At 46.3% G+C, this 20,480-nt stretch overlaps 1 protein-coding gene across 3 annotated transcripts in view; it reads right to left on the bottom strand.

The window, feature by feature from the left end:
• Positions 1–20,480, bottom strand: part of mtmr9 (myotubularin related protein 9) — a 99,190-nt gene that overhangs the window by 75,046 nt on the left and 3,664 nt on the right. The window lies entirely within an intron of this gene.

The raw sequence follows: 20,480 nt of genomic DNA, 5'->3' as shown, positions 1-20,480 counted from the left end.
GTAATTAGAAACAGCCACACAGGGGTAATTAGAAACAGCCATACAACACCCAGAAAATTAGAAACAGCCATACAACACCCAGGGGTAATTAGAAAAGCCATACAACACCCAGGGGTAATTAGAAACAGTCCAGGGGTAATTAAAAAACAACACCCAGGGTAATTAGAAACAGCCACACAACACCCAGGGGTAATTAGAAACAGCCACACAACACCCAGGGGTAATTAGAAACAGCCACACAACACCCAGGGGTAATTAGAAACAGCCATAAGGGGTAATTAGAAACAGCCATACAACACCCAGGGGTTTAGAAACAGCCATACAACACCCAGGGTAATTAGAAACAGCCATACAACACCCAGGGGTAATTAGAAACAGCCAAACAACACCCAGGGGTAATTAGAAACAGCCACACAACACCCAGGGTAATTAGAAACAGCCACACAACACCCAGGGGTAATTAGAAACAGCCACACAACACCCAGAGGTAATTAGAAACAGCCACACAACAACACCCAGAGGTAATTAGAAACAGCCACACAACACCCAGGGTAATTAGAAACAGCCACACAACACCCAGGGGTAATTAGAAACAGCCACACAACACCCAGAGGGTAATTAGAAACAGCCATACAACACCCAGGGGTAATTAGAAACAGCCACACAACACCCAGAGGTTTTAGAAACAGCCACACAACACCCAGAGTAATTAGAAACAGCCACACAACACCCAGGGTAATTAGAAACAGCCACACAACACCCAGGGTAATTAGAAATGCCACACAACACCCAGAGGTAATTAGAAACAGCCCACAACACCCAGAGGTAATTGAAACAGCCACACAACACCCAGATAATTAGAAACAGCCACACAACACCCATTTCCACTGGTAATTAGAAACAGCCACACAACACCCAGGGGTTTAGAAACAGCCATACAACACCCAGGGGTAATTAGAAACAGCCATACAACACCCAGGGTAATTAGAAACAGCCATACAACACCCAGGGATAATTAGAAACAGCCACACAACACCCAGGGGTAATTAGAAACAGCCACACAACACCCAGGGGTTTAGAAACAGCCACACAACACCCAGGGGTATTAGAAACAGCCACACAACACCCAGGGGTAATTGAAACAGCCACACAACACCCAGGGGTAATTAGAAACAGCCACACACACCCAGGGGTAATTAGAAACAGAAACCACACAGGGGTAATTAGAAACAGCCATACAACACCCAGGGGTAATTAGAAACAGCCATACAACACCCAGGGGTAATTAGAAACAGCCACACAACACCCAGGGGTAATTAGAAACAGCCACACAACACCCAGGGGTAATTGAAGCAACCACACAACACCCAAGGGTAATTAGAAACAGCCATACAACACCCAGGGGTAATTAGAAACAGCCACAAAACACCCAGGGTAATTAGGAAACAGCCATACAACACCCAGGGTAATTAGAAACAGCCATACAACACCCAGGGTAATTAGAAACAGCCATACAACACCCAGGGTAATTAGAAACAGCCATACAACACCCAGGGGTAATTAGAAACAGCCAAACAACACCTGTAATTAGAAACAGCCACACAACACCCAGGGGTAATTAGAAACAGCCACACAACACCCAGGGGTAATTAGAAACAGCCACACAACACCCAGGGGTAATTAGAAACAGCCACACCCAGGGGTAATTAGAAACAGCCATACAACACCCAGGGGTAATTAGAAACAGCCATACAACACCCAGGGGTAATTAGAAACAGCCATACAACACCCAGGGTAATTAGAAACAGCCACACAACACCCAGGGGTAATTAGAAACAGCCACACAACACCCAGAGGTAATTAGAAACAGCCCACAACACCCATGGGGTAATTAGAAACAGCCACACAACACCCAGGGGTAATTAGAAACAGCCACACAACACCCAGGGGTAATTAGAAACAGCCATACAGGGGTAATTAGAAACAGCCATACAACACCCAGGGGTAATTAGAAACAGCCATACAACACCCAGGGGTAATTAGAAACAGCCATACAACACCCAGGGGTAATTAGAAACAGCCAAACAACACCCAGGGGTAATTAGAAACAGCCACACAACACCCAGGGGTAATTAGAAACAGCCACACAACACCCAGGGGTAATTAGCCACACAAAACACACAACACCCAGGGGTAATTAGAAACAGCCATTACACCCAGGGGTAATTAGAAAACACCCAGGGGTAATTAGAAACAGCCACACAACACCCAGGGGTAATTAGAAACAGCCACACAACACCCAGGGGTAATTAGAAACAGCACACAACACCCAGAGGTAATTAGAAACAGCCATACAACACCCAGGGTAATTAGAAACAGCCACACAACACCCAGGGTAATTAGAAACAGCCACACAACACCCAGAGGTAATTAGAAACAGCCACACAACACCCAGGGGTAATTAGAAACAGCCACACAACACCCAGGGGTAATTAGAAACAGCCACACAACACCCAGGGTAATTAGAAACAGCCACACAACACCCAGGGTAATTAGAAACAGCCACACAACACCCAGGGGTAATTAGAAACAGCCACACAACACCCAGGGGTAATTAGAAACAGCCACACAACACCCAGGGTAATTAGAAACAGCCATACAACACCCAGGGGTAATTAGAAACAGCCATACAACACCCAGGGGTAATTAGAAACAGCCACACAACACCCAGGGTAATTAGAAACAGCCACACAACACCCAGGGTAATTAGAAACAGCCACACAACACCCAGGGGTAATTAGAAACAGCCACACAACACCCAGGGGTAATTAGAAACAGCCACACAACACCCAGGGGTAATTAGAAACAGCCACACAGGGGTAATTAGAAACAGCCACACAGGGGTAATTAGAAACAGCCATACAACACCCAGGGGTAATTAGAAACAGCCATACAACACCCAGGGGTAATTAGAAACAGCCACACAACACCCAGGGGTAATTAGAAACAGCCACACAACACCCAGGGGTAATTAGAAACAACCACACAACACCCAAGGGTAATTAGAAACAGCCATACAACACCCAGGGGTAATTAGAAACAGCCACAAAACACCCAGGGGTCATTAGAAACAGCCATACAACACCCAGGGGTAATTAGAAACAGCCACACAACACCCAGGGGTAATTAGAAACAGCCACACAACACCCAGGGTAATTAGAAACAGCCATACAACACCTGGGGGTAATTAGAAACAGCCACAACACCCAGGGGTAATTAGAAACAGCCACACAACACCCAGGGGTAATTAGAAACAGCCACACAACACCCAGGGGTAATTAGAAACAGCCACACAACACCCAGGGGTAATTAGAAACAGCCATACAGGGGTAATTAGAAACAGCCATACAACACCCAGGGGTAATTAGAAACAGCCATACAACACCCAGGGGTAATTAGAAACAGCCATACAACACCCAGGGTAATTAGAAACAGCCACACAACACCCAGGGGTAATTAGAAACAGCCACACAACACCCAGGGGTAATTAGAAACAGCCACACAACACCCAGGGGTAATTAGAAACAGCCACACAACACCCAGAGGTAATTAGAAACAGCCACACAACACCCAGGGGTAATTAGAAACAGCCACACAACACCCAGGGGTAATTAGAAACAGCCATACAACACCCAGGGTAATTAGAAACAGCCACACACAACACCCAGGGTAATTAGAAACACAGGGGTAATTAGAAACAGCCACACAACACCCAGGGGTAATTAGAAACACACAACACCCAGGGTAATTAGAAACAGCCATACAACACCCAGGGGTAATTAGAAACAGCCATACAACACCCAGGGGTAATTAGAAACAGCCATACAACACCCAGGGGTAATTAGAAACAGCCATACAACACCCAGGGGTAATTAGAAACAGCCACACAACACCCAGGGGTAATTAGAAACAGCCACACAACACCCAGGGGTAATTAGAAACAGCCACACAACACCCAGGGGTAATTAGAAACAGCCATACAGGGGTAATTAGAAACAGCCATACAACACCCAGGGTAATTAGAAACAGCCATACAACACCCAGGGTAATTAGAAACAGCCACACAACACCCAGGGTAATTAGAAACAGCCACACAACACCCAGGGTAATTAGAAACAGCCACACAACACCCAGGGGTAATTAGAAACAGCCACACAACACCCAGGGGTAATTAGAAACAGCCACACAACACCCAGGGGTAATTAGAAACAGCCACACAACACCCAGGGTAATTAGAAAACAGCCACACAGGGGTAATTAGAAACAGCCACACACCCAGGGTAATTAGAAACAGCCACACAACACCCAGGGGTAATTAGAAACAGCCACACAACACCCAGGGTAATTAGAAACAGCCACACAACACCCAGGGGTAATTAGAAACAGCCAGGGTAATTAGAAACAGCCATACAACACCCAGGGGTAATTAGAAACAGCCATACAACACCCAGGGGTAATTAGAAACCACACAACACCCAGGGGTAATTAGAAACAGCCACACAACACCCAGGGGTAATTAGAAACAGCCACACAACACCCAGGGGTAATTAGAAACAGCCACACAACACCCAGGGGTAATTAGAAACAGCCACACAACACCCAGGGGTAATTAGAAACAGCCACACAACACCCAGGGGTAATTAGAAACAGCCACACAGGGGTAATTAGAAACACCACACAGGTAACACCCAGGTAATTAGAAACAGCCATACAACACCCAGAAACAGGTAATTAGAAACAGCCATACAACACCCAGGGGTAATTAGAAACAGCCACACAACACCCAGGGTAATTAGAAACAGCCACACAACACCCAGGGGTAATTAGAAACAGCCACACAACACCCAGGGGTAATTAGAAACAGCCACACAACACCCAGGGGTAATTAGAAACAGCCATACAGGGGTAATTAGAAACAGCCATACAACACCCAGGGGTAATTAGAAACAGCCATACAACACCCAGGGGTAATTAGAAACAGCCATACAACACCCAGGGGTAATTAGAAACAGCCAAACAACACCCAGGGGTAATTAGAAACAGCCACACAACACCCAGAGGTAATTAGAAACAGCCACACAACACCCAGGGGTAATTAGAAACAGCCACACAACACCCAGAGGTAATTAGAAACAGCCACACAACAACACCCAGGGGTAATTAGAAACAGCCACACAACACCCAGGGGTAATTAGAGCCACACAACACCCAGGGTCCAATTAACAGCCCACAACACCCAGGGTAATTAGAAACAGCCACACAACACCCAGAGGTAATTAGAAACAGCCATACAACACCCAGGGGTAATTAGAAACAGCCACACAACACCCAGAGGTAATTAGAAACAGCCACACAACACCCAAGGGTAATTAGAAACAGCCACACAACACCCAGGGGTAATTAGAAACAGCCACAAAACACCCAGGGGTCATTAGAAACAGCCATACAACACCCAGGGTAATTAGAAACAGCCATACAACACCCAGGGGTAATTAGAAAACATACAACACCCAGGGGTAATTAGAAACAGCCATACAACACCCAGGGTAATTAGAAACAGCCAACAACACCCAGGGGTAATTAGAAACAGCCACACAACACCCAGGGGTAATTAGAAACAGCCACACAACACCCAGGGGTAATTAGAAACAGCCAATACAACAGCCATACCCAGGGGTAATTAGAAACAGCCATACAACACCCAGGGGTAATTAGAAACAGCCATACAACACCCAGGGTAATTAGAAACAGCCATACAACACCCAGGGTAATTAGAAACAGCCACACAACACCCAGGGGTAATTAGAAACAGCCACACAACACCCAGAGGTAATTAGAAACAGCCATACAACACCCAGGGGTAATTAGAAACAGCCATACAACACCCAGGGGTAATTAGAAACAGCCATACAACACCCAGGGGTAATTAGAAACAGCCATACAACACCCAGGGGTAATTAGAAACAGCCACACAACACCCAGGGGTAATTAGAAACAGCCACACAACACCCAGGGATAATTAGAAACAGCCATACAGGGGTAATTAGAAACAGCCATACAACACCCAGGGGTAATTAGAAACAGCCATACAACACCCAGGGGTAATTAGAAACAGCCACACAACACCCAGGGGTAATTAGAAACAGCCACACAACACCCAGGGGTAATTAGAAACAGCCACACAACACCCAGGGGTAATTAGAAACAGCCACACAACACCCAGGGGTAATTAGAAACAGCCACACAACACCCAGGGGTAATTAGAAACAGCCACACAGGGGTAATTAGAAACAGCCACACAGGGGTAATTAGAAACAGCCATACAACACCCAGGGGTAATTAGAAACAGCCATACAACACCCAGGGGTAATTAGAAACAGCCACACAACACCCAGGGGTAATTAGAAACAGCCACACAACACCCAGGGGTAATTAGAAACAGCCACACAACACCCAAGGGTAATTAGAAACAGCCATACAACACCCAGGGGTAATTAGAAACAGCCACAACAACACCCATACACAACACCCAGGGTAATTAGAAACAGCCATACAACACCCAGGGTAATTAGAAACAGCCAAACAACACCCAGGGGTAATTAGAAACAGCCACACAACACCCAGGGGTAATTAGAAACAGCCACACAACACCCAGGGGTAATTAGAAACAGCCACACAACACCCAGGGGTAATTAGAAACAGCCATACAGGGGTAATTAGAAACAGCCATACAACACCCAGGGGTAATTAGAAACAGCCATACAACACCCAGGGGTAATTAGAAACAGCCATACAACACCCAGGGGTAATTAGAAACAGCCACACAACACCCAGGGGTAATTAGAAACAGCCACACAACACCCAGAGGTAATTAGAAACAGCCACACAACACCCAGGGGTAATTAGAAACAGCCACACAACACCCAGAGGTAATTAGAAACAGCCACACAACAACACCCAGGGGTAATTAGAAACAGCCACACAACACCCAGAGGTAATTAGAAACAGCCATACAACACCCAGGGGTAATTAGAAACAGCCACACAACACCCAGAGGGTAATTAGAAACAGCCACACAACACCCAGGGGTAATTAGAAACAGCCACAAAACACCCAGGGGTCATTAGAAACAGCCATACAACACCCAGGGGTAATTAGAAACAGCCATACAACACCCAGGGGTAATTAGAAACAGCCATACAACACCCAGGGGTAATTAGAAACAGCCATACAACACCCAGGGGTAATTAGAAACAGCCACACAACACCCAGGGGTAATTAGAAACAGCCACACAACACCCAGGGGTAATTAGAAACAGCCACACAACACCCAGGGGTAATTAGAAACAGCCATACAGGGGTAATTAGAAACAGCCATACAACACCCAGGGGTAATTAGAAACAGCCATACAACACCCAGGGGTAATTAGAAACAGCCATACAACACCCAGGGGTAATTAGAAACAGCCACACAACACCCAGGGGTAATTAGAAACAGCCACACAACACCCAGAGGTAATTAGAAACAGCCATACAACACCCGGGGGTAATTAGAAACAGCCACACAACACCCAGGGGTAATTAGAAACAGCCATACAACACCCAGGGGTAATTAGAAACAGCCACACAACACCCAGGGGTAATTAGAAACAGACATACAACACCCAGGGGTAATTAGAAACAGACATACAACACCCAGGGGTAATTAGAAACAGCCACACAACACCCAGAGGTAATTAGAAACAGCCACACAACACCCAGGGGTAATTAGAAACAGCCACACAACACCCAGGGGTAATTAGAAACAGCCACACAACACCCAGGGGTAATTAGAAACAGCCATACAGGGGTAATTAGAAACAGCCATACAACACCCAGAGGTAATTAGAAACAGGCACACAACACCCAGGGGTAATTAGAAACAGCCATACAACACCCAGAGGTAATTAGAAACAGCCACACAACACCCAGGGGTAATTAGAAACAGCCACACAACACCCAGGGGTAATTAGAAACAGCCACACAACACCCAGGGGTAATTAGAAACAGCCATACAACGGTTATTAGAAACAGCCATACAGGGGTAATTAGAAACAGCCATACTGGGGTAATTAGAAACAGCCATACAGGGGTAATTAGAAACAGCCATACAGGGGTAATTAGAAACAGCCACACAACACCCAGGGGTAATTAGAAGCAGCCACACAACACCCAGGGGTAATTAGAAACAGCCATACAGGGGTAATTAGAAACAGCCATACAACACCCAGGGGTAATTAGAAACAGCCATACAACACCCAGAGGTAATTAGAAACAGCCACACAACACCCAGGGGTAATTAGAAACAGCCACACAACACCCAGGGGTAAATTAGAAACAGCCACACAAACAGCCATTAGAAACAGCCCACCCAGGGGTAATTAGAAACAGCCATACAACACCCAGGGGTAATTAGAAACAGCCACACAACACCCAGGGGTAATTAGAAACAGCCACACAACACCCAGGGGTAATTAGAAACAGCCACACAACACCCAGGGGTAATTAGAAACAGCCATACAGGGGTAATTAGAAACAGCCATACAACACCCAGGGGTAATTAGAAACAGCCATACAACACCCAGGGGTAATTAGAAACAGCCACACAACACCCAGGGGTAATTAGAAACAGCCACACAACACCCAGGGGTAATTAGAAACAGCCATACAGGGGTAATTAGAAACAGCCATACAACACCCAGGGGTAATTAGAAACAGCCATACAACACCCAGGGGTAATTAGAAACAGCCATACAACACCCAGAGGTAATTAGAAACAGCCACACAACACCCAGGGGTAATTAGAAACAGCCACACAACACCCAGGGGTAAATTAGAAACAGCACAACACAGGGGTAATTAGAAACACCCAGGGGTAATTAGAAACAGCCACACAACACCCAGGGGTAATTAGAAACAGCCATACAACACCCAGGGTAATTAGAAACAGCCATACAGGGGTAATTAGAAAACACCCAGGGGTAATTAGAAACAGCCATACAACACCCAGGGGTAATTAGAAACAGCCATACAACACCCAGAGGTAATTAGAAACAGCCACACAACACCCAGGGGTAATTAGAAACAGCCACACAACACCCAGGGGTAAATTAGAAACAGCCACACAACACCCAGGGGTAATTAGAAACAGCCACACAACACCCAGGGGTAATTAGAAACAGCCACACAACACATTAGAAACAGCCATACAACACCCAGGGTAATTAGAAACAGCCACACAACACCCAGGGTAATTAGAAACAGCCACACAACACCCAGGGGTAATTAGAAACAGCCATACAGGGGTAATTAGAAACAGCCATACAACACCCAGGGGTAATTAGAAACAGCCATACAACACCCAGGGGTAATTAGAAACAGCCATACAACACCCAGGGGTAATTAGAAACAGCCACACAACACCCAGGGGTAATTAGAAACAGCCACACAACACCCAGGGGTAATTAGAAACAGCCACACAACACCCAGGGGTAATTAGAAACAGCCACACAACACCCAGGGTAATTAGAAACAGCCACACAACACCCAGGGTAATTAGAAACAGCCATACAACACCCAGGGTAATTAGAAACAGCCATACAACACCCAGGGGTAATTAGAAACAGCCATACAACACCCAGGGGTAATTAGAAACAGCCAAACAACACCCAGGGGTAATTAGAAACAGCCACACAACACCCAGGGGTAATTAGAAACAGCCACACAACACCCAGGGTAATTAGAAACAGCCACACAACACCCAGGGGTAATTAGAAACAGCCACACAAACCCAGGGTAATTAGAAACAGCCACACAACACCCAGGGGTAATTAGAAACAGCCACACAACACCCAGGGGTAATTAGAAACAGCCAGGGGTAATTAGAAACAGCCAACACCCAGGGGTAATTAGAAACAGCCACACAACACCCAGGGGTAATTAGAAAAACAGTAATTAGAAACAGCCACACAACACCCAGAGGTAATTAGAAACAGCCACACAACACCCAGGGGTAATTAGAAACAGCCACACAACACCCAGGGGTAATTAGAAACAGCCACACAACACCCAGGGGTAATTAGAAACAGCCACACAACACCCAGAGGTAATTAGAAACAGCCACACAACACCCAGAGGTAATTAGAAACAGCCACACAACACCCAGGGGTAATTAGAAACAGCCATACAACACCCAGAGGTAATTAGAAACAGCCATACAACACCCAGGGGTAATTAGAAACAGCCATACAACACCCAGGGATAATTAGAAACAGCCACACAACACCCAGGGGTAATTAGAAACAGCCACACAACACCCAGGGGTAATTAGAAACAGCCACACAACACCCAGGGGTAATTAGAAACAGCCACACAACACCCAGGGTAATTAGAAACAGCCACACAACACCCAGGGGTAATTAGAAAACAGCCATTACAACAGCCACACAGGGTAATTAGAAACAGCCATACAACACCCAGGGGTAATTAGAAACAGCCATACAACACCCAGGGGTAATTAGAAACAGCCACACAACACCCAGGGGTAATTAGAAACAGCCACACAACACCCAGGGGTAATTAGAAACAACCACACAACACCCAAGGGTAATTAGAAACAGCCATACAACACCCAGGGGTAATTAGAAACAGCCACAAAACACCCAGGGGTCATTAGAAACAGCCATACAACACCCAGGGGTAATTAGAAACAGCCATACAACACCCAGGGGTAATTAGAAACAGCCATACAACACCCAGGGGTAATTAGAAACAGCCATACAACACCCAGGGGTAATTAGAAACAGCCAAACAACACCCAGGGGTAATTAGAAACAGCCACACAACACCCAGGGGTAATTAGAAACAGCCACACAACACCCAGGGGTAATTAGAAACAGCCACACAACACCCAGGGGTACAGGGGTAATTAGAAACAGCCATACAACACCCAGGGGTAATTAGAAACAGCCATACAACACCCAGGGGTAATTAGAAACAGCCATACAACACCCAGGGGTAATTAGAAACAGCCACACAACACCCAGGGGTAATTAGAAACAGCCACACAACACCCAGGGTAATTAGAAACAGCCACACAACACCCAGGGTAATTAGAAACAGCCACACAACACCCAGGGGTAATTAGAAACAGCCACACAACACCCAGAGGTAATTAGAAACAGCCATACAGGGGTAATTAGAAACAGCCATACAACACCCAGGGGTAATTAGAAACAGCCATACAACACCCAGGGGTAATTAGAAACAGCCATACAACACCCAGGGGTAATTAGAAACAGCCACACAACACCCAGGGGTAATTAGAAACAGCCACACAACACAGGGGTAATTAGAAACAGCCCAGGGGTAATTAGAAACAGCCACACAACACCCAGGGGTAATTAGAAACAGCCACACAACACCCAGGGGTAATTAGAAACAGCCACACAACACCCAGGGGTAATTAAACAACACAACACCCAGGGGTACAACACCCAGGGGTAATTAGAAACAGCCACACAACACCCAGGGTAATTAGAAACAGCCACACAACACCCAGGGGTAATTAGAAACAGCCACACAACACCCAGGGGTAATTAGAAACAGCCACACAACACCCAGGTAATTAGAAACAGCCACACAACACCCAGGGTAATTAGAAACAGCCACACAACACCCAGGGGTAATTAGAAACAGCCACACAACACCCAGGGTAATTAGAAACAGCCACACAACACCCAGGGGTAATTAGAAACAGCCACACAACACCCAGGGTAATTAGAAACAGCCATACAACACCCAGGGGTAATTAGAAACAGCCACACAACACCCAGGGGTAATTAGAAACAGCCACACAACACCCAGGGGTAATTAGAAACAGCCACACAACACCCAGGGTAATTAGAAACAGCCACACAACACCCAGGGGTAATTAGAAACAGCCACACAACAGGGGTAATTAGGTAATTAGAAACAGCCAACACCCAGGGGTAATTAGAAACAGCCATACAACACCCAGGGGTAATTAGAAACAGCCATACAACACCCAGGGGTAATTAGAAACAGCCACACAACACCCAGGGGTAATTAGAAACAGCCACACAACACCCAGGGGTAATTAGAAACAGCCACACAACACCCAGGGGTAATTAGAAACAGCCATACAACACCCAGGGGTAATTAGAAACAGCCATACAACACCCAGGGTAATTAGAAACAGCCATACAACACCCAGGGGTAATTAGAAACAGCCACACAACACCCAGGGTAATTAGAAACAGCCACACAACACCCAGGGGTAATTAGAAACAGCCAGGGGTAATTAGAAACACATACAACACCCAGGGGTAATTAGAAACAGCCATACAACACCCAGGGTAATTAGAAACAGCCATACAACACCCAGGGGTAATTAGAAACAGCCACACAACACCCAGGGTAATTAGAAACAGCCACACAACACCCAGGGGTAATTAGAAACAGCCACACAACACCCAGGGGTAATTAGAAACAGCCACACAACACCCAGAGGTAATTAGAAACAGCCACACAACAACCCAGGGGTAATTAGAAACAGCCACACAACACCCAGGGTAATTAGAAACAGCCATACAACACCCAGGGGTAATTAGAAACAGCCACACAACACCCAGGGGTAATTAGAAACAGCCACACAACACCCAGGGGTAATTAGAAACAGCCACAAAACAGCCACACAACACCCAGGGGTAATTAGAAACAGCCATACAACACCCAGGGTAATTAGAAACAACAGCCATACAACACCCAGGGGTAATTAGAAACAGCCACAACACCCAGGGGTAATTAGAAACAGCCACACAACACCCAGGGGTAATTAGAAACAGCCACACAACACCCAGGGGTAATTAGAAACAGCCACACAACACCCAGGGTAATTAGAAACAGTACCCAGGGGTAATTAGAAACAGCCATACAACACCCAGGGTAATTAGAAACAGCCACACAACACCCAGGGGTAATTAGAAACAGCCATACAACACCCAGGGGTAATTAGAAACAGCCACACAACACCCAGGGGTAATTAGAAACAGCCACACAACACCCAGGGGTAATTAGAAACAGCCACACAACACCCAGGGTAATTAGAAACAGCCACACAACACCCAGGGGTAATTAGAAACAGCCATACAACACCCAGGGGTAATTAGAAACAGCCACACAACACCCAGGGGTAATTAGAAACAGCCATACAACACCCAGGGGTAATTAGAAACAGCCACACAACACCCAGGGTAATTAGAAACAGCCAGGGGTAATTAGACAACACCCAGGGGTAATTAGAAACAGCCACACAACACCCAGGGGTAATTAGAAACAGCCACACAACACCCAGGGTAATTAGAAACAGCACAACACCCAGGGGTAATTAGAAACACCACCCAGGGGTAATTAGAAACAGCCACACAACACCCAGGGGTAATTAGAAACAGCCACACAACACCCAGGGGTAATTAGAAACAGCCATACAACACCCAGGGGTAATTAGAAACAGCCATACAACACCCAGGGGTAATTAGAAACAGCCATACAACACCCAGGGGTAATTAGAAACAGCCACACAACACCCAGAGGTAATTAGAAACAGCCACACAACACCCAGGGGTAATTAGAAACAGCCACACAACACCCAGGGGTAATTAGAAACAGCCACACAACACCCAGGGGTAATTAGAAACAGCCATACAACACCCAGGGGTAATTAGAAACAGCCATACAACACCCAGGGGTAATTAGAAACAGCCATACAACACCCAGGGGTAATTAGAAACAGCCACACAACACCCAGGGGTAATTAGAAACAGCCACACAACACCCAGGGGTAATTAGAAACAGCCACACAACACCCAGGGGTAATTAGAAACAGCACAACACCCAGGGTAATTAGAAACAGCCACACAACACCCAGGGGTAATTAGAAACAGCCACACAACACCCAGGGGTATTAGAAACAGCCACACAACACCCAGGGGTAATTAGAAACAGAAACACACAACACCCAGGGTAATTAGAAACAGCCACACAACACCCAGGGGTAATTAGAAACAGCCACACAACACCCAGGGGTAATTAGAAACAGCCACACAACACCCAGGGGTAATTAGAAACAGCCACACAACACCCAGGGGTAATTAGAAACAGCCACACAACACCCAGGGGTAATTAGAAACAGCCACACAACACCCAGAGGTAATTAGAAACAGCCATACAACACCCAGGGGTAATTAGAAACAGCCATACAACACCCAGGGTAATTAGAAACAGCCACACAACACCCAGGGGTAATTAGAAACAGCCACACAGGGGTAATTAGAAACAGCCACACAACACCCAGAAACAGCCACACAACAGGGGTAATTAGAAACAGCCATACAACACCCAGGGTAATTAGAAACAGCCATACAACACCCAGGGGTAATTAGAAACAGCCATACAACACCCAGGGGTAATTAGAAACAGCCACACAACACCCAGGGGTAATTAGAAACAGCCACACAACACCCAGGGGTAATTAGAAACAGCCACACAACACCCAGGGGTAATTAGAAACAGCCACACAACACCCAGGGGTAATTAGAAACAGCCACACAACACCCAGGGGTAATTAGAAACAGCCACACAACACCCAGGGTAATTAGAAACAGCCACACAACACCCAGGGGTAATTAGAAAACACAGGGGTAATTAGAAACAGCCATACAACACCCAGGGGTAATTAGAAACAGCCACACAACACCCAGGGGTAATTAGAAACAGCCATACAACACCCAGGGGTAATTAGAAACAGCCACACAACACCCAGGGGTAATTAGAAACAGCCACACAACACCCAGGGGTAATTAGAAACAGCCACACAACACCCAGGGGTAATTAGAAACAGCCACACAACACCCAGGGGTAATTAGAAACAGCCACACAACACCCAGGGGTAATTAGAAACAGCCACACAGGGGTAATTAGAAACAGCCACACAGGGGTAATTAGAAACAGCCATACAACACCCAGGGGTAATTAGAAACAGCCATACAACACCCAGGGGTAATTAGAAACAGCCACACAACACCCAGGGGTAATTAGAAACAGCCACACAACACCCAGGGGTAATTAGAAACAGCCACACAACACCCAGGGGTAATTAGAAACAGCCACACAACACCCAGGGGTAGAAACAGCCACAAACACCCAGGGGTAATTAGAAACACACCCAGGGGTAATTAGAAACAGCCATACAACACCCAGGGGTAATTAGAAAACATACAACACCCAGGGTAATTAGAAACAGCCACACAACACCCAGGGGTAATTAGAAACAGCCACACAACACCCAGGGGTAATTAGAAACAGCCACACAACACCCAGGGGTAATTAGAAACAGCCACACAACACCCAGGGGTAATTAGAAAACAGCCACACAACACCCAGGGGTAATTAGAAACAGCACAACACAGGGGTAATTAGAAACAGCCATACAACACCCAGGGGTAATTAGAAACAGCCACACAACACCCAGGGGTAATTAGAAACAGCCACACAACACCCAGGGGTAATTAGAAACAACAGCCACACAACACCCAGGGTAATTAGAAACAGCCACACAACACCCAGGGGTAATTAGAAACAGCCACACAACACCCAGGGTAATTAGAAACAGCCACACAACACCCAGGGGTAATTAGAAACAGCCACACAACACCCAGGGTAATTAGAAACAGCCACACAACACCCAGGGGTAATTAGAAACAGCCACACAACACCCAGGGGTAATTAGAAACAGCCACACAACACCCAGGGGTAATTAGAAACAGCCATACAACACCCAGGGGTAATTAGAAACAGCCATACAACACCCAGGGGTAATTAGAAACAGCCACACAACACCCAGGGGTAATTAGAAACAGCCACACAACACCCAGGGGTAATTAGAAACAGCCACACAACACCCAGGGGTAATTAGAAACAGCCACACAACACCCAGGGTAATTAGAAACAGCCACACAACACCCAGGGGTAATTAGAAACAGCCATACAACACCCAGGGGTAATTAGAAACAGCCACACAACACCCAGGGGTAATTAGAAACAGCCACACAACACCCAGGGGTAATTAGAAACAGCCACACAACACCCAGGGGTAATTAGAAACAGCCACACAACACCCAGGGGTAATTAGAAACAGCCACACAACACCCAGGGGTAATTAGAAACAGACATACAACACCCAGGGTAATTAGAAACAGCCACACAACACCCAGGGGTAATTAGAAACAGCCACACAACACCCAGGGGTAATTAGAAACAGCCACACAACACCCAGGGGTAATTAGAAACAGCCACACAACACCCAGGGGTAATTAGAAACAGCCACACAACACCCAGGGGTAATTAGAAACAGCCACACAACACCCAGGGGTAATTAGAAACAGCCATACAACACCCAGGGGTAATTAGAAACAGCCACACAACACCCAGGGGTAATTAGAAACAGCCATACAACACCCAGAGGTAATTAGAAACAGCCACACAACACCCAGGGGTAATTAGAAACAGCCACACAACACCCAGGGGTAATTAGAAACAGCCACACAACACCCAGGGGTAATTAGAAACAGCCACACAACACCCAGGGGTAATTAGAAACAGCCACACAACACCCAGGGGTAATTAGAAACAGCCATACAACACCATACAGGGGTAATTAGAAACAGCCACAGGGGTAATTACAACACCCAGGGGTAATTAGAAACAGCCACACAACACCCAGGGGTAATTAGAAACAGCCACACAACACCCAGGGGTAATTAGAAACAGCCACACAACACCCAGGGGTAATTAGAAACAGCCAGGGGTAATTAGAAACAGCCCAGGGGTAATTAGAAACAGCCATACAACACCCAGGGGTAATTAGAAACAGCCATACAACACCCAGGGTAATTAGAAACAGCCACACAACACCCAGGGGTAATTAGAAACAGCCACACAACACCCAGGGGTAATTAGAAACAGCCACACAACACCCAGGGGTAATTAGAAACAGCCACACAACACCCAGGGTAATTAGAAACAGCCATACAACACCCAGGGGTAATTAGAAACAGCCATACAACACCCAGGGTAATTAGAAACAGCCACACAACACCCAGGGTAATTAGAAACAGCCACACAACACCCAGGGGTAATTAGAAACAGCCACACAACACCCAGGGGTAATTAGAAACAGCCACACAACACCCAGGGGTAATTAGAAACAGCCACACAACACCCAGGGGTAATTAGAAACAGCCACACAACACCCAGGGGTAATTAGAAACAGCCATACAGGGGTAATTAGAAACAGCCATACAACACCCAGGGGTAATTAGAAACAGCCATACAACACCCAGGGGTAATTAGAAACAGCCACACAACACCCAGGGGTAATTAGAAACAGCCACACAACACCCAGGGGTAATTAGAAACAGCCACACAACACCCAGGGGTAATTAGAAACAGCCACACAACACCCAGGGGTAATTAGAAACAGCCACACAACACCCAGGGGTAATTAGAAACAGCCACAGGGGTAATTAGAAACAGCCCACAGGGGTAATTAGAAACAGCCATACAACACCCAGGGGTAATTAGAAACAGCCACACAACACCCAGGGTAATTAGAAACAGCCACACAACACCCAGGGGTAATTAGAAACAGCCACACAACACCCAGGGGTAATTAGAAACAGCCACACAACACCCAGGGGTAATTAGAAACAGCCACACAACACCCAGGGTAATTAGAAACAGCCACACAACACCCAGGGGTAATTAGAAAACAGCCACACAACACCCAGGGGTAATTAGAAACAGCCACACAACACCCAGGGTAATTAGAAACAGCCACACAACACCCAGGGTAATTAGAAACAGCCACACAACACCCAGGGGTAATTAGAAACAGCCACACAACACCCAGGGGTAATTAGAAACAGCCACACAACACCCAGGGGTAATTAGAAACAGCCACACAACACCCAGGGGTAATTAGAAACAGCCACACAACACCCAGGGGTAATTAGAAACAGCCACACAACACCCAGGGGTAATTAGAAACAGCCACACAACACCCAGGGGTAATTAGAAACAGCCACACAACACCCAGGGTAATTAGAAACAGCCACACAACACCCAGGGTAATTAGAAACAGCCACACAACACCCAGGGTAATTAGAAACAGCCACACAACACCCAGGGGTAATTAGAAACAGCCACACAACACCCAGGGGTAATTAGAAACAGCCACACAACACCCAGGGGTAATTAGAAACAGCCACAACACCCAGGGGTAATTAGAAACAGCCAAACAACACCCAGGGGTAATTAGAAACAGCCACACAACACCCAGGGGTAATTAGAAACAGCCACACAACACCCAGGGGTAATTAGAAACAGCCACACAACACCCAGGGTAATTAGAAACAGCCACACAACACCCAGGGGTAATTAGAAACAGCCATACAACACCCAGGGGTAATTAGAAACAGCCACACAACACCCAGGGGTAATTAGAAACAGCCACAACACCCAGGGGTAATTAGAAACAGCCACACAACACCCAGGGGTAATTAGAAACAGCCACACAACACCCAGGGTAATTAGAAACAGCCACACAACACCCAGAGGTAATTAGAAACAGCCACACAACACCCAGGGGTAATTAGAAACAGCCACACAACACCCAGAGGTAATTAGAAACAGCCACACAACAACACCCAGGGGTAATTAGAAACAGCCACACAACACCCAGGGGTAATTAGAAACAGCCACACAACACCCAGGGGTAATTAGAAACAGCCACACAACACCCAGAGGTAATTAGAAACAGCCATACAACACCCAGGGGTAATTAGAAACAGCCACACAACACCCAGAGGTAATTAGAAACAGCCACACAACACCCAATTAGAAACAGCCATACAACACCCAGGGGTAATTAGAAACAGCCACACAACACCCAGGGGTAGAAATTAGAAACAGCCATACAACACCCAGAGGTAATTAGAAACAGGCACACAACACCCAGGGGTAATTAGAAACAGCCATACAACACCCAGAGGTAATTAGAAACAGCCACACAACACCCAGGGGTAATTAGAAACAGCCACACAACACCCAGGGGTAATTAGAAACAGCCACACAACACCCAGGGGTAATTAGAAACAGCCACACAACACCCAGGGGTAATTAGAAACAGCCATACAACGGTTATTAGAAACAGCCATACAGGGGTAATTAGAAACAGCCATACAGGGGTAATTAGAAACAGCCATACAGGGGTACTTAGAAACAGCCATACAGGGGTAATTAGAAACAGCCATACAACACCCAGAGGTAATTAGAAACAGCCATACAGGAGTAATTAGAAACAGCCATACAGGGGTAATTAGAAACAGCCATACAACACCCAGGGGTAATTAGAAACAGACATACAGGGGTAATTAACTCAATATACACTGAGTGTACAAAACATTAAGAACAGCTGCTCTTTCCATGACATTACCAGACCAGGTGAATCCAGGTGAATGCTATGATCCCTTATTGATGTCACTTGTTAAATCCACTTCAATCAGTGTAGATGAAGGGGAGGAGACATGTAGATGAAGGGGAGGAGACATGTAGATGAAGGGGAGGAGACATGTAGATGAAGGGGAGGAGACAGGTTAAAGAAGGATTTTTAAGCCTCGAGACATGGATTGCACACCTCTGCCATTCTGAGGGTAAATGGGCAAGACATAATATTTAAGTGCCTTTGAATGGGGTATGGTGGTAATAACCAGGTGTACCGGTTTGTGTCAAAAACTAACACTGCTGGGTTTTTCACACAACAGTTTCCTGTGTGTATCACGAATGGTCCACCACCCAAAGGACACACAGCAAACTTGACATCCGTGTGAATCAACGTGGGCCAGCATCCCTGTGGAACGCTTTCGACACCTTGTAGAGTCCACGACCTAACGCACTGAGGCTGTTCTGAGGGCAAAAAGAGGGCGCAACTCATTATTTGGAAGGTGTTCTTAATGTTTTGTAGACTCATCGTATTATCTCAGCAGGTTCCAGGGTGAACAGGGAAGCCCTACATACCAATATTAGGACAGGGAAGCCCTACATACCAATATTAGGAAGGTGTTCTTAATGTTTTGTAGACTCATCGTATTATCTCAGCAGGTTCCAGGGTGAACAGGGAAGCCCTACATACCAATATTAGGACAGGGAAGCCCTACATACCAATATTAGGAAGGTGTTCTTAATGTTTTGTAGACTCATCGTATTATCTCAGCAGGTTCCAGGGTGAACAGGGAAGCCCTACA

Source organism: Oncorhynchus nerka, linkage group LG24, assembly GCF_034236695.1.
Source record: "Oncorhynchus nerka isolate Pitt River linkage group LG24, Oner_Uvic_2.0, whole genome shotgun sequence".
Lineage (NCBI taxonomy): Eukaryota > Metazoa > Chordata > Actinopteri > Salmoniformes > Salmonidae > Oncorhynchus > Oncorhynchus nerka.
The sequence above is the reverse complement of the archived record's forward strand: the minus strand, read 5'-3'. Positions and strand labels throughout refer to the sequence as shown.